This window comes from Natator depressus, chromosome 27 (genome assembly GCF_965152275.1).
Source record: "Natator depressus isolate rNatDep1 chromosome 27, rNatDep2.hap1, whole genome shotgun sequence".
Taxonomy (NCBI): Eukaryota; Metazoa; Chordata; order Testudines; family Cheloniidae; genus Natator; species Natator depressus.
In genome coordinates, this window is record NC_134260.1 from 7,382,182 (window position 1) to 7,394,983 (window position 12,802).

The following is a 12,802-nucleotide window of genomic DNA, read 5'->3' on the forward strand; positions in this document are numbered from 1 at the left end:
AGGGTATCGGAAAGGCAAGGACCCGGCCTTCAGTGGCTCGGCACGTGGCTTTGCCACCAGCTTTCTGGAATGGTGCTTTGGCAGTCACTCGAGCGGGACTGACCCTGGGGACTGAACCAGGGATCCCAGAGCCATAGTAATGAGCTAACGAGCCAGTCTCACAGCCTCCATGGATCGAGCCCCGAGGGAGACCCAAAACGCACACGGACCCGGGGGGTTACAGGGATATCTGCCTAAAGCTGTAGGAGGGAAGGTAGAATGACTCGCCTTCCTCACTCGGTGCAAAGCCAGCACGCACACACGCAGACTCCAGCTGTCTGCACGGCCCTGCCACGGACTGTTGCCTCTCACGTTCCCAAGTAAAAGGCCCCAAAGTCCTAGCTGGCCCAAGCTCAGGTGCAAGGTAACAACAGCAAGAGCAGGGCTGCAGCTGGGTGAATCGATGACAGGAGGTGAGGGGTTAAAGGAAGCTTGTGTTTTACAGTCATGTCCCAGCCGGGCAGGGGACTGGGCTCTGCCCTGGGGGGTGAGGGAACATACTGACAGGGGTGTAACCGCCAGGTTAAAGGAAGGTAGAATAGGATGGGCCAATGACTGGTCTGAAGCACGGAGGAGAATGATCACATAGGCAGCTCAGCTCGGGTGGGAAGAGCCCAGCTGATCTGACTGTGTTTGGGACAGGAGCAGAGTCTTGGTTTTCCCGTGTCCTCTCTAATGGGACACCCTCATGTGACCCATTTACTTTATACATTACAACTGTGAGGGGCTCCCCTGCAGAGCCCTGAAACTGCACCACACCCAGGAGTCCTGAAGCCTCTCCAGCTCCTGGAAAGCTGGCAGAGATTCTCAGTGGGACTAGAGTGAGTGGGTCTCGGGGGGCAGCGCAGCTGAATGCCCCTTCCCCGGTACTAGTCAAATAATCCACCAGCCGGTTAGAAAATGGAAGAAGAACTTCGCACATGCATCATCTTGCTCCTGAACATCTGCAGAATGAACACCGAGCGCCAAGGACACACCACCCCACCTGCGCTGGAGTTCTGTGCCCAGCTCACGTTCCTCTTCCCCTTGGCAGAAGGTTTCCTGGGTTGAGACTGGGGAGGGGTGCCCAGGTAGCAGATGCAGCAGAAGAACCTGAGTAGAATAGAACCGAATCAAGACTGTCATAAATATAAAGGGAAGGGTAAACACCTTTAAAAATCCCTCCTGGCCAGAGGAAAAACCCTTTCACCTGTAAGGGGTTAAGAAGCTAGGATAATCTCGCTGACCCCTGGCCAAAATGACCAATGAGGAGACAAGATACTTTCGAAAGCTGGGGGGAGGGAGAAACAAAGCCTCTCTCTCTGTCTGTGTGATGCTTTTGCTGGGGAAAGAACAAGAATGGAGCCTTAGAACTTAGTAAGTAATCTAGCTAGATATGCGTTAGATTCTGATTTCTTTAAATGGCTGAGAAAATAAGCTGTGCTGAATGGAATGTAGATTCCTGTTTTTGTGTCTTTTTGTAACTTAAGGTTTTGCCTAGAGGGATTCTCTATGTTTTGAATCTGATTACCCTGTAAGGTATTTACCATTCTGATTTTACAGAGGTGATTCTTTTTACTTCTATTAAAATTCTTTTTAGGAATCTGAATGCTTTTTTCATTGTTCTTAAGATCCAAGGGTTTGGGTCTGTGTTCACCTATGCAAATTGGTGAGGATTTTTATCAAACCTTCCCCAGGAAAGATTTGGGAGGATTCTCGGGGGGAAAGATGTTTCCAAACGGGCTCTTTCTCAATTATATCCCTGTTAGTCATTTGGTGGTGGCAGCGAAAGTCCAAGGGCAAAAGGTAAAATAGTTTGTACCTTGGGGAAGTTTTAACCTAAGCTGGTAAAAATAAGCTTAGGGGGGGTTTCATTCAGGTCCCCACATCTGTACCCTAGAGTTCAGAGTGGGGAAGGAACCTTGACAAAGACAAACCATGTGTCAGTTCTTGGGCACTGAGCCCTTACTCACACAAGGCCCAGGCCCTCTCACAGCCGAAGAGGAGACATTTTTAGACTGGAGTTCATGCCACCAGTGAAATAGGTCTGCTCCTACGCCCACTAACACCCCGGCTGGAGCCCATCTTGTCCCATTAAGCTACAGACAGGAAGCAGCTGTCTGGTTTGGTCTGTAGCTTTTAAAGCAGGAATTCAATCTATATTTTAATGAGACTTTATTTCTCCCCCAGTGGAGAGAAGCTGGCACCAAATTACCTTCAAAGATATTTTTGGAAAGCCCCATAAAGCCAGTTTAACTAACTGGGGCCTTCCGGAGACCCTGGTGTGTGGAACGGGTTTGCAACTTCATGGCCCACTGTTTCAAGTTAGGATGTGTTGACAGTGACTTTTCAGCCCTGCTCTGCGGCACTCTTGCCAGTACAATGGCAGGGGCTATTGAAAAACCAACGACAGACCAAGAGATGATGACCAGAGCAGTGAGGAGGATAGGAACTAGGAAGCCACTGGGATTAGATTCCTGGCCCAGGGCTGTCCATATTACACACTGCCAGCTTTCCAGTTGGGGCAACCCAGCCAAAGGGGCTAGCTGGCTATGGATCTGTTACAAGTGTCCTGACCCCGGGCCACGTAACAGCACAAGCTCCAGCCAAGAGGCCCTAGGGGGCTGGTGCCTTCCCTACCAGGATACTTGCTACTCCCTGCCCCCCCCCCCCCCGGGGACATAGCAGGGAGCCATTGGGCCCTGTGGGTTTGCAGCCAAGCCTGTAAGCTCTGCAAAGAGTGGCGGTGGTCTCAGCAACTGTGAGAAGAGGGAAAATCCATCCCTGTACTCGGTCTGTCAGGACTCTGCTTCACTTGCCAACCAGCCCCAGCCCGCCAGCCAGCCCCAGCGCTGCCTCTCGCTCCTGGGTCTGGTTTTGCATGTGTCGACCCAGGTACTCCCTTGTGGCCTGGGCTTAGCAGCCAGTGGCTCAAAGGAGACATTTGCTGGTGGCCAATAACAAATGTTACAGGCACTCAGGCTCAATCAGCAGCAAGAATCATCCTTAGAGCTGGCGGTTACACCCCTGTCAGTATGTTCCCTCACCCCCCAGGGCAGAGCCCAGTCCCCTGCCCAGCTGGGACATGATTGTAAAACACAAGCTTGATCCTAGGAGGGACTAAACCAGCAGGGCTCTCTGGGTCTAGATTCCTATGGGGTGGGAAGGGGCTTGATTACTTGGTGGAGCTGTCTTCTTGCATTAATGGGTCTGCCCCTGCCACTCTGCTCCATGCATGGGGCAGCCCCATTCCACCCTCAGTTGTGTCCGGAACAGGAGTGAGAGCCCAGGAGCCAAGCAGCTGCCCTGAGAGAGCGAGCCAGGGGAGAGGATCCTGTTTTTCATAGGGTGGCAGGCTCCTGATCCTTTCCCCTCGGCGGCCACGGTTATGGGCTGAAGGCTGATGTCGCATGAAGAGTGCAGCAATCAGAGGCAGGGGCTGGGTGGGGAGATGGAGTGAGCACTCGAGTCACCCCGGGAAAGACCAGCCAAGTGACCCACACAGACTGGGAACGCATGGCGGACAGGACAAGACACACCTGCATCCACAGCACTTCCAGTCCTAGGAATGTCTCCTAGGCCCCTCGCTGTTCCTTACTCTCCCCTCTCCGCCCAGCCCCTGGGCTTATTATGGAGCTGGGATTTTGACCTGGCCTAGTAGATTCTCAGGGAGAGTCACGAAGGGCTGGGTGGCGACTTCCCCTTCCTGTTGCTTGGGGTGTAGGATTGTTTCTGTGGGGGTCTAACACGCCCAGGAGGGCTGTGGTGCGGACATTCTGCCACGAGGCCGCTCTGACCCATTGCCAGTCGGTGCTGGGAGTGGAGACAAAACAGAGGTGGCCAGAAGCCAATGAAAGCTTGAAACCAGCCCTGTGTGGCTCAGAGCTACAGGGATAAGGACCAGCCCCGGAAGAACGGCTGATGAGCTATACATGATACTGGCCTCCCTGCCCCATGCCAGCCGACATCGCTGCCTGGCACTCAATGATAGCGGATGCCACCTGTTGACCCCAAATATTTCCTGTCTCACCCCCCACAAACCCCCTCTGAGTGCTCTCGGACTCTTAGGATACGTCTACACAGCAAAAAACCCCTGTGGTAGCAAGTCTCAGAGCCCAGGTCAACCAATTCAGGTTCATAGGCCTGGCATGCTGGGACTAAAAACAGCAGTGTAGACGTTCCCGCTTGGGCTGGAGCCTAGTGAGGGGCATGTGGCTCAAAGCGGGAACGTTTACACTGCTATTTTTAGCCCCACCGCACAAGCCCCAGTTGATCCGGGCTCTGGGACTTGCTGTCGCAGGGGTTCCTTGCCGTGTAGCTGTATGGCACTACCTTGGCCTGGGCTCCTCGGCTGCACTGTTCCAGACCTTGTGTGTCAGGGGGGTCACGTAGCTTGGGGGAGAGCGTTTCTCATCTAGGATTGCCGCTCCGATCCAGCCCACGGGGCGTGGCTGTATATAAGCCCCCATCAAATGGCTGTTTGGTAGCTTCTGGGCAGGGCCCTAGGTATTGTGTAGGGTGCTGGGACCACATGCCGGAGCAGGAAGGACTAAGAATATATGCAGCTCTGTGTCACGGATTTTTCCTCCCATGGGAATCCAACCCACAGGGTCCCAGCATCTGCTACCGCTGGGCAGGGGGGCGACACTGTTATTATTTGTATTATGGTGGCACCCAAAGACCTAAAGAGGAAAGGTTCTTGTGCAAGTATATTGTAGGGAACGTGTGTGTCTATGTATGTTACTGCCCTCTACTGGCTAGAATCAGAAGTGTTCACCTATGCATCACAAGCCCTGTACTGCTGAAAGTTAAGGGAGATTCTCTTCTAGCTCACGTGCTGAGGCCAGTGCCTTTGGATCAGTGGGATTAGAGTTCTCTTCTAGCTGTTGCTCTGCTGAGTGGCTGTGGCCTGTACCGTAAGGTCTGCTAGGAAGCTGCTAGATAGCCATCCAGTGGGTTTCCATGTTCTTCACCTCCAGTGCCTGTAAAGATAAGTCTGGGCACTTAGGAAGCTTTTCGCTGCACTAGCTCTGTTTCCAGGTCAGGTGCCTTTTGGCCTCTTGGGATACGTCCACATGGGGATAAAAAACCCACAGCTGGCCTGGGTCAGCTGACTTGGGCTTGCGGGACTTGGGCTCCAGGGCTAAAGGATTGCTGTGGAGACGTTCGGGCTCGGGCTGAAACACGAGTTCTGGGACACTCCGCCTGAGCCTGAATGGCTACCCATCCCAAGCCCCATGAGCTTGAGTGAGCTGACCCAGGCCAGCCGTGGCCGGGCCAGGGAGCTCTTACCCCCATGCAGACACGCTCAGAGTTTCCTGCGGTCATTGTTCCCCATGTTACACTCACACCTCTCAAGAAGCCATGCTGGAGCTGTAAAAGCAGAGAGGCGGAGGAAGGAAGAGCTTTGAACTTTGCAGTCACGTGGCCCTAGGAAGATAGCACAGCAGCGGCTGGATTTTATATTTGGTTTTTCATTCTAAGCTTTGGCCATAATGCTCAGATTAATTTAGATTAATTTCTTGGTGCTGCTTGCCTGGGACTCCGCACTTCGGTCGAATGTTCCATAATTATTTTAGTAATCCCAGGCCGAAAACCAACTGCAAAACAGGGTTGTTTAAAAAGACTCATGAAAGAGCTGTTTTTATGAAAAACTAGGAACCGAGACTTTTTTTTTTCCTTCCTGCAACATCCCAGCATCTGGGAAAGCAGCTTAGCGCATTAGGCGGCATGATAATTGATTGCATTCATAAGTAAATAAACCGGGATCATTTAAAACCAGGGTCCGGGGAGAGGAAAATTCTCCTGGCTTCAGTGGTTTACCAGTTCCTGAGGGGGGCATTGTGACCACAGGATAGTGAAACCACTGCAGTCAGGAGGATTCATGCAACGGAGCTTGTGTCCCTGGAAAGGATCCGAGTCAGTGGGAACAAGTCCAGGTAAAATAAAGTCCTTAACCCAATCTCTTAGCTGGGTCACTACTAGCAGATGAGTTGCTAAAACAGTGAAGCGTGTAGGGTGGCCTGTGTACAGCTCGCTGGGGATTTGAACACCTGCCTCCTATTAAAATGAATGGGAAAAGGGCATTTCAGTGCGAAAACCACAGCCCCCAGCTCTGATCTAGTGTTTTCCCATCTGTCCCACTCAAGGCACTCTTCAAAGGAGGTCCGGATCATCCTCCCCATTTCACAGGTGGGGAAAACAGAGGCACCGAGGGGGAAGTGACTCATCCTCGGGGCCAGCTTCAATGAGCTGTTCCAGCTAGCAGGGCCCTTCTGTGGCTGGGCACTTTGGTTTGCACGCAGCCCCTTCTGGCTGGTGCTAATATGGGCCCCTGTCCCCACAGTAGCTGAACGCCATCTCTCCCAACACCCCCATCGACCAGGGAAGTGCCTTTAGCCCCATTTACTGAGGCCGAGACCCCTCATTTCCATTGATTTCAATGTCCATTAAAACTAGTGGAAGTTAGGAGCCTTGTGACCTTTGAGGTTCTGGGCCAGAGCGCCTAAGGGGTAGATTGTTAAAGGTATTTAGGCACCAAGAGATACAGATAGGCACCTGGTGGGATTTGCCAAGGTGCCTGGGCACCTAACTCCCATTGCAGGGGTTAGGCAGGTAACTGGCTTAGGCACTTTTGAAAATATTACTAGGCACTTAAATACCGTGAAAGGTCTGCCCCTAAGTGACATGCCCAAGGTCACAGAGGCAGCCTGTGGCAGACCAAATAATTGAACCTGGGTCTCCTCAGTCCCCCACTAGCAATCCAATCACCAGGCTACCCTTCTGCAAACACACCTCTCCACCCACACAGCCGTTTGCTACTATGGTGGCAATTCCCCTCCAGAAACAGGTTTTCTCCTCCTTGTCTAATTGCTTAGTGCCCCTGGAGCTGCTGGAGGGTCCCGGAGCAGCATCCCTGGATCCTGAATGCTCTTTATCCACAACACAAATACTGCATGGGGTAGTGGCAATGCCAGCTTTGCCCGCGCTGCCCCCTGGCCTGGCTTGCAGGGGTGCCCCCCCCAGAGGACGAGGGGAGTTCAGTCTGCGTGGCCCATCTGGTCTTGAGCCACTGTATTGAGTGTGCCAAGGAGTGGGGGGCAATCAGTGGGGGCATTGCCTTGGACCTCTTGTGGTTGCCAGGACTGTAACATTCCAAGCCAGGCCACCGGAGCAACCCTGCGAGCTGCAGTTCGGAGACTGCGCGTGGCGGCACATCCTGCCACTTGCGTCACCTCCTTGCCCAGCGCTCAGCCAAGCCCCAACCTCTCTCTCTCCCCCCGCTGCTGTTGCCTCGCTAGGGGCGAGTCGGTAAGAGGCATCGACTCAGTTCCCTCTGACGTGCTCTCTCCCACCCACCCCGGCCCCTTTCTTCTAATCCTCGTTTTGCAGGGGCCCTCCATGGTGAGGGGGATGGACCCACAGCCAGCGCGGCCGCCTCCTCTGCGTAGCCCTGCCTGTCGGGTGACGGAAGGAGTCTGGGCAGCCTCCTGCTCCCTGGACTTGTGTGGAGCAGCTTGTCCTCTGTTTTCTGGTTGTTGCACCCAATTAACGTCATGTCAGGGAGCAGCAGATACTAGCACTTTCCCACGAGGTGCCTGGGCAGGGCAGGGAGAGCAAAGCCCCAGCTTCTGATGCAGGGAAGAGTTGGCGCCATGAGTCCCGACTGGAGCAGGGAGGCAGGTGGGTGTAAACGCGGGGGGCCCCTGCTTCTCCATTCTCCTGCAGCTGGTGTCGTCACTTACGCCAGTGCCAAGTCAGCCTGCTCGTGTTTTACACTCACTTTGCTTGGGTGAACACAAAGGCATGGCGCAGGGCAGCGGAGAATCCAGCCCAGGGAGTTCCTTGCAAAGCAATGAATACAAAGTGCAAGAAGAAAGTGAGAGGATGTGACGCATGCAAAATAAATAACCCTCATAAGAAAAGTGGGGAGAGAATGTTTGTGGTTTTGTGTATTTACATATGTATGAGTAGGGTCAACCGATGTAATCAACAGTCTCCATCTATGCTGTATTCTGATAATTCAGAAGTCAAAAGAACATCCTATCCTTTAAATGAATTGTAAACACAGGATATGGTATTCATCTCTCTTTGAAATGTCCTGTGAATGGTGGAACAAGCAAACGGCCTTATGTTCATTCGTATAGCTAAGTACCGGTGACGGACCTACTTCCAAGTCATCCTAATGACCTTTTGTTCCCTGAGAAACTCCAACCTGTCAAAAGACATGAAATTATATAAAAGATCCTTGGGTCCTGACTCTGTCATCTCAGATCTGCTTAGGCTTCATCAGGGGAAGTTTGAGTCACAAGACTGAGGTCCCAGTTATGCTGGGATGCCCTGAATATGAGATTTGCACATTGGACTATAACCTGTGAACTATTTCTGAAAGAATTCTTTGTGACTACAAAGCTCACCATCTCTGCTATGAATCTGGACCTCAATGAATTGAACTCATGTCTGTATGTGTATTGATCTTTTAACCAGTCTCTCTCTCTCTTTTGTTTTTTTAATAAATTTTAGTTTAGTTAATAAGCATTGGCTGTAGCATGTATTTGGGTAAGATCTGAAACATTCATTAACCCGGGAGATAATGTATCCGATCCTTTGGGATTGGGAGAACCTTTTCCTTTATATGATGAAATAAGATTTACAGAAATTTTCATCATATTTGATGTGGGTACCTGGATGGAGGCCTGAGGCTGGATCACTTTAAGGGAACTGTGTTGTTTGGACTTCTGAGTAACCAGTGAGGTAATAAAGAAGCTGTTTTATGCTGGCTTTGTAAATCTAAGTATTGGGATATCCCCCAGCTTTATGGGGACTGTCTGCCCCATTCTTTGCAGTTCACCCTAATTGAGTGACCACAGTTGGCTCCCCACTAGGACCCCAGTCACAGAGGAACAAACTGCTGGCTGGAGCCCAGAATGCATATTGCAAACTTCTGCTGTGTCAATGCACCTCTCTCCTCAGCTGTAGCCTGCCTACTGTTCCAAGCCTGCCTTTCTTCCCCATCAGCTCTACCAGTGCACCTCCCCACTAACCTACAGCACCCCATGCTATTCCAACCTCAGCACCATCGGCTGTCTCAGACCTCTTGGACACCTCAAAGCCATCTACTGTCTTGAAGCTGCCTCAAGATGATTTAATTGGGGATTGGCCCTGCTTTGAGCAGGGGGTCGGACTAGATGACCTCCTGAGGTCCCTTCCACTCCTGATATTCTAGGATTCAATGCTGCATCTTCAGAAAGGGATCAGTGATAGGGACCTGTGTCAGAACCCTGACTGCCAGAAAGGAACTCACAGCACTAAAACCGGAGCGCTTTTCTCTCTCCTTCAGCTCGCTCCAGGCTCCTTTACACAATTGTGCTTGACTGTGAGCTTGGTCAGGATGACCTCCCTTACCCAGGCACATTTGGTGCAGTTCCCTGGTCCTTTCATTTCCCACTAGGGATAATAGCATTTTACTGTCCCACAACTCAAAACCTCACTGTACTTTAACCGAAATGACCCAAACTGTCACATACCTGAAATATAAATGAGGCCTGGACCATTCAGTCACTTCCCCATGTTCACCAACAGATGCCAGCAGAAAGCTCCCTTCCCTGTGCAGCCCCTGTCCATCTGGAAAAAGAACAGGAGGACTTGTGGCACCTTAGAGACTAACCAATTTATTTGAGCATAAGCTTTCGTGAGCTACAGCTCACTTCATCGGATGCATGATGAATTTGTGAGTCTCTAAGGTGCCACAAGTCCTCCTTTTCTTTTTGCGGATACAGACTAACACGGCTGCTACTCTGAAACCTGTCCATCTGGAGTTCTCCAGGAGCTCTGGGCTGCTCTTCTTCCTAATCACCAACAGGTGTCAATAGTGAGCTCCCTGGGGCTTCAGGGCTGACATTTATACTGGTAATTGTGATATAGGTAACCAAAAAGAGATGCAGGGGTGGTCATTCTGGTGGTTTTTTTTGTGTAGTGTTCCTTTAAATGCAGGGGATATCCCCCACCTGTTGCATTTGTGTTTCCACTGGGGTGCAGAATGTTACAGAATGAGACATGCTCTCTCGCACACACGCCCACTCCTCCCCCATGGACTTGATATTTGTTCTTTCTTTGTTGTTCGTAGCTGGCAAAGGTTGTGTAGCTGTGTGTGTGATATTTTATGTATAATATTAGTGTAGTCAATTAATGGACTGATTTGCACATTTGCAAATTATTTGCATATAGCCATAAACTTCATCATAAAGAAATCATAGTGTAGTTAATTAATGGACTGATTTGCACATTTGCAAATTATTTGCATATAGCCATAAACTTCATCATAAAGAAATCATAAAGAACTTTCCCAAGTGCCCCCTTGTGCCCCAGGGTGCTTAGGCGCTGACTCCGTGGGTGCTTCCCAGGCCTGGGTGGTGGGAATGTAGCATGGTCTCCTCCCACTTTTCCAGGCCTGGATGGTGGGGCTGCAACGTGGTCCCCTTCCCTTTTTCCCAGGCCAGGTGTTGCATGGAGGGAAGGAAAAGGGGGGAGCAAATAAAAGCCACCCCAGTGTTCACATCACAGGGGAGAATGGAGCAGAGCCCCACTGAGCAGCTGGACCCTTTCTTCTCTCGTCTCATCTCCCCTTCTGGGAAAACGGTGCCAGCTCCTGATGGGAGGGGAGAGAATTCCGCAGCAGCTGTGATTGGCAGCTCTTCCCTAGGGGGTGGGCAAGCCAGTGGGGAAAGCAGCCAGTCAGAGAGGGTTGTCCCCCTGGCAGTACTAAAAACGTGCCCCCTCAACGACTCAGCTGGCACTTCGGAAGTTGTCTTCCCCAGCTCGGTGACCTGGCACGTGTTCAGCCCTGTGATGCACGTCCTGTGCCAGGTCTGGTTGTTTTCCAGTCCCCCTCCTGGTCACCAGATTCTTCACAGACACAAAAAGCAATAATGGATTTCCCAGTCTCAGTGACTGTTGCTTCAGGTTATGGGAACTGGGGGGGGGGACCCCCAAAGGGAACAAATACCAAGGGTGAAATCCTGGCCTTACTGGTGTTAATGGCCAAACTCACCGTCACTTCACTGGGCCCAAGGATTTCAAGTTGGAGAGAGCGTGAAATGTTCTTCCGTTCAAAAAGAGCTGGCAGCATCCCTCCCCACTCCCGCACGAACAGTCCCCTCTGGAAAACAATGGGCCTCAGGGTGTGCAGAGCGTCACGTTTCCTGCGGTTGCCATAGGAATTCCCTGGCAGAACAACACCCCCCCCCCATTTTTTCCCAGGGCCTGGTGTTTGACTGAGGCTTGTTGCGATCTAAACACAGGTTAATCTAAACAACACCCAAGTTCCCATGATCACGGGCTAGGAGCCACCAAGTCTCCTCGCTAGACCCCCTGGCACGTGAGCCTTCTCCACACTCCGGCTTTGGCGCATCTCAAACACGGCAACAGCCACCTGTGGTTTGTGTCCACACCTGATGTCCCGTGGATTCAGGATTGCGGCTATGAGCAGGGAGGGAGTACGCCCTAGGCACACCAGGACACAAACCCCATCGTCCTGCCCTGGGATTTGCCCCTCTCCCCTCCCACAGAGGCTGTGGATTTGTCAGCCCACCCCCTTCGGGGCAGGCACCATCTGGTATGCTATGTTTGTACTGTGCCTGTCCAATGGAGCCACACTGTGCTTAACTGGCTCTTAGGCACGATCATAATAAACATGATGATGATCAACGGGGTAATATTTAAAAACTGGACACTCCAGCAGGAGTGCTGGAACCTCCCCTGCCCCGCCTCTTCCCCCAAAGCCCCACCCCTGCCCCACCTCTTCCCCCCAAGGTCCTGCCCCCATCCACTCCTCTTCCCCACTCCCCTCATCGCTCACTGCTTTTCACCTCCCACTCCCTATTCCCACCTGGGTCAGGAGGAACTTGCCTCCATGCCTCCCCCGCCCACAGTAGCCGTACATTAGGTGTCCGGTCAGGAGATCTGTCCCGTCCCCTTTTCGACCAGACTTTCCATTTGAAAATCGGGCACCTGGACACCCTAGATGATGATGAACAGCTCAGGGGCCAGGCATGATCTGGGCCTAGACTGTTCATGTGTTTCAAGAGAAGGGCTCGGAATGAGTTTGTGTGTGTGTGTGTGTGTGTGTGAAAGAGAGAGAGAGAGGGAGGGTATATGGGTGTGTGAGGATGTGTGTGTTATTCCTGTAAGTTTCCCATTATATTTGGGAGTGAGAGATCTTATCCCTCTCCCCGGGTGGCCAGGCTAAATTGGCTGCACCAGGGACGCATTTTTATGTTAATTAAAAGCAGAATAAGAATGATAATGGAGTGAAATAACGAATTCCGTCCCTGCTTCACTGCAGAACAGAAGCAAGCTGCACAATGCCACTTGGCCCAGTAAATAGCTACCATAGCCACCAAATGTGCCGCAACCGGTGCCGCGTGCGTATGCAATCTGTGCGCGTGAGCTTCTATCTGAGTTTAGGTCTGCGTGGTCATGTGTCAGTGGAGGGGTTGGAGTGTAAAGCTGCATGCGTCATGCACCTGTGTATGTAGATGTGTGTTTATTTGCATACAGGTGAACCTGTGTGTGGGCGGTGTGACAGGGTCGGGCCAGATGGCTACAGGAGAGTAATAGAAGGCAGATATATTAGCCCCAGGTTAAGTAGGCCCCTTTTCCCTGGGTAAGGTGACAGGGAAGGTTACAGAAGAATCAGGAACCTTCTGGAGACAATTAAGACAGACAGGCTGATTAGAACACGTGTAGCCAATCAAGAAGCTGCTAGAATCAATTAAGGCAGGCT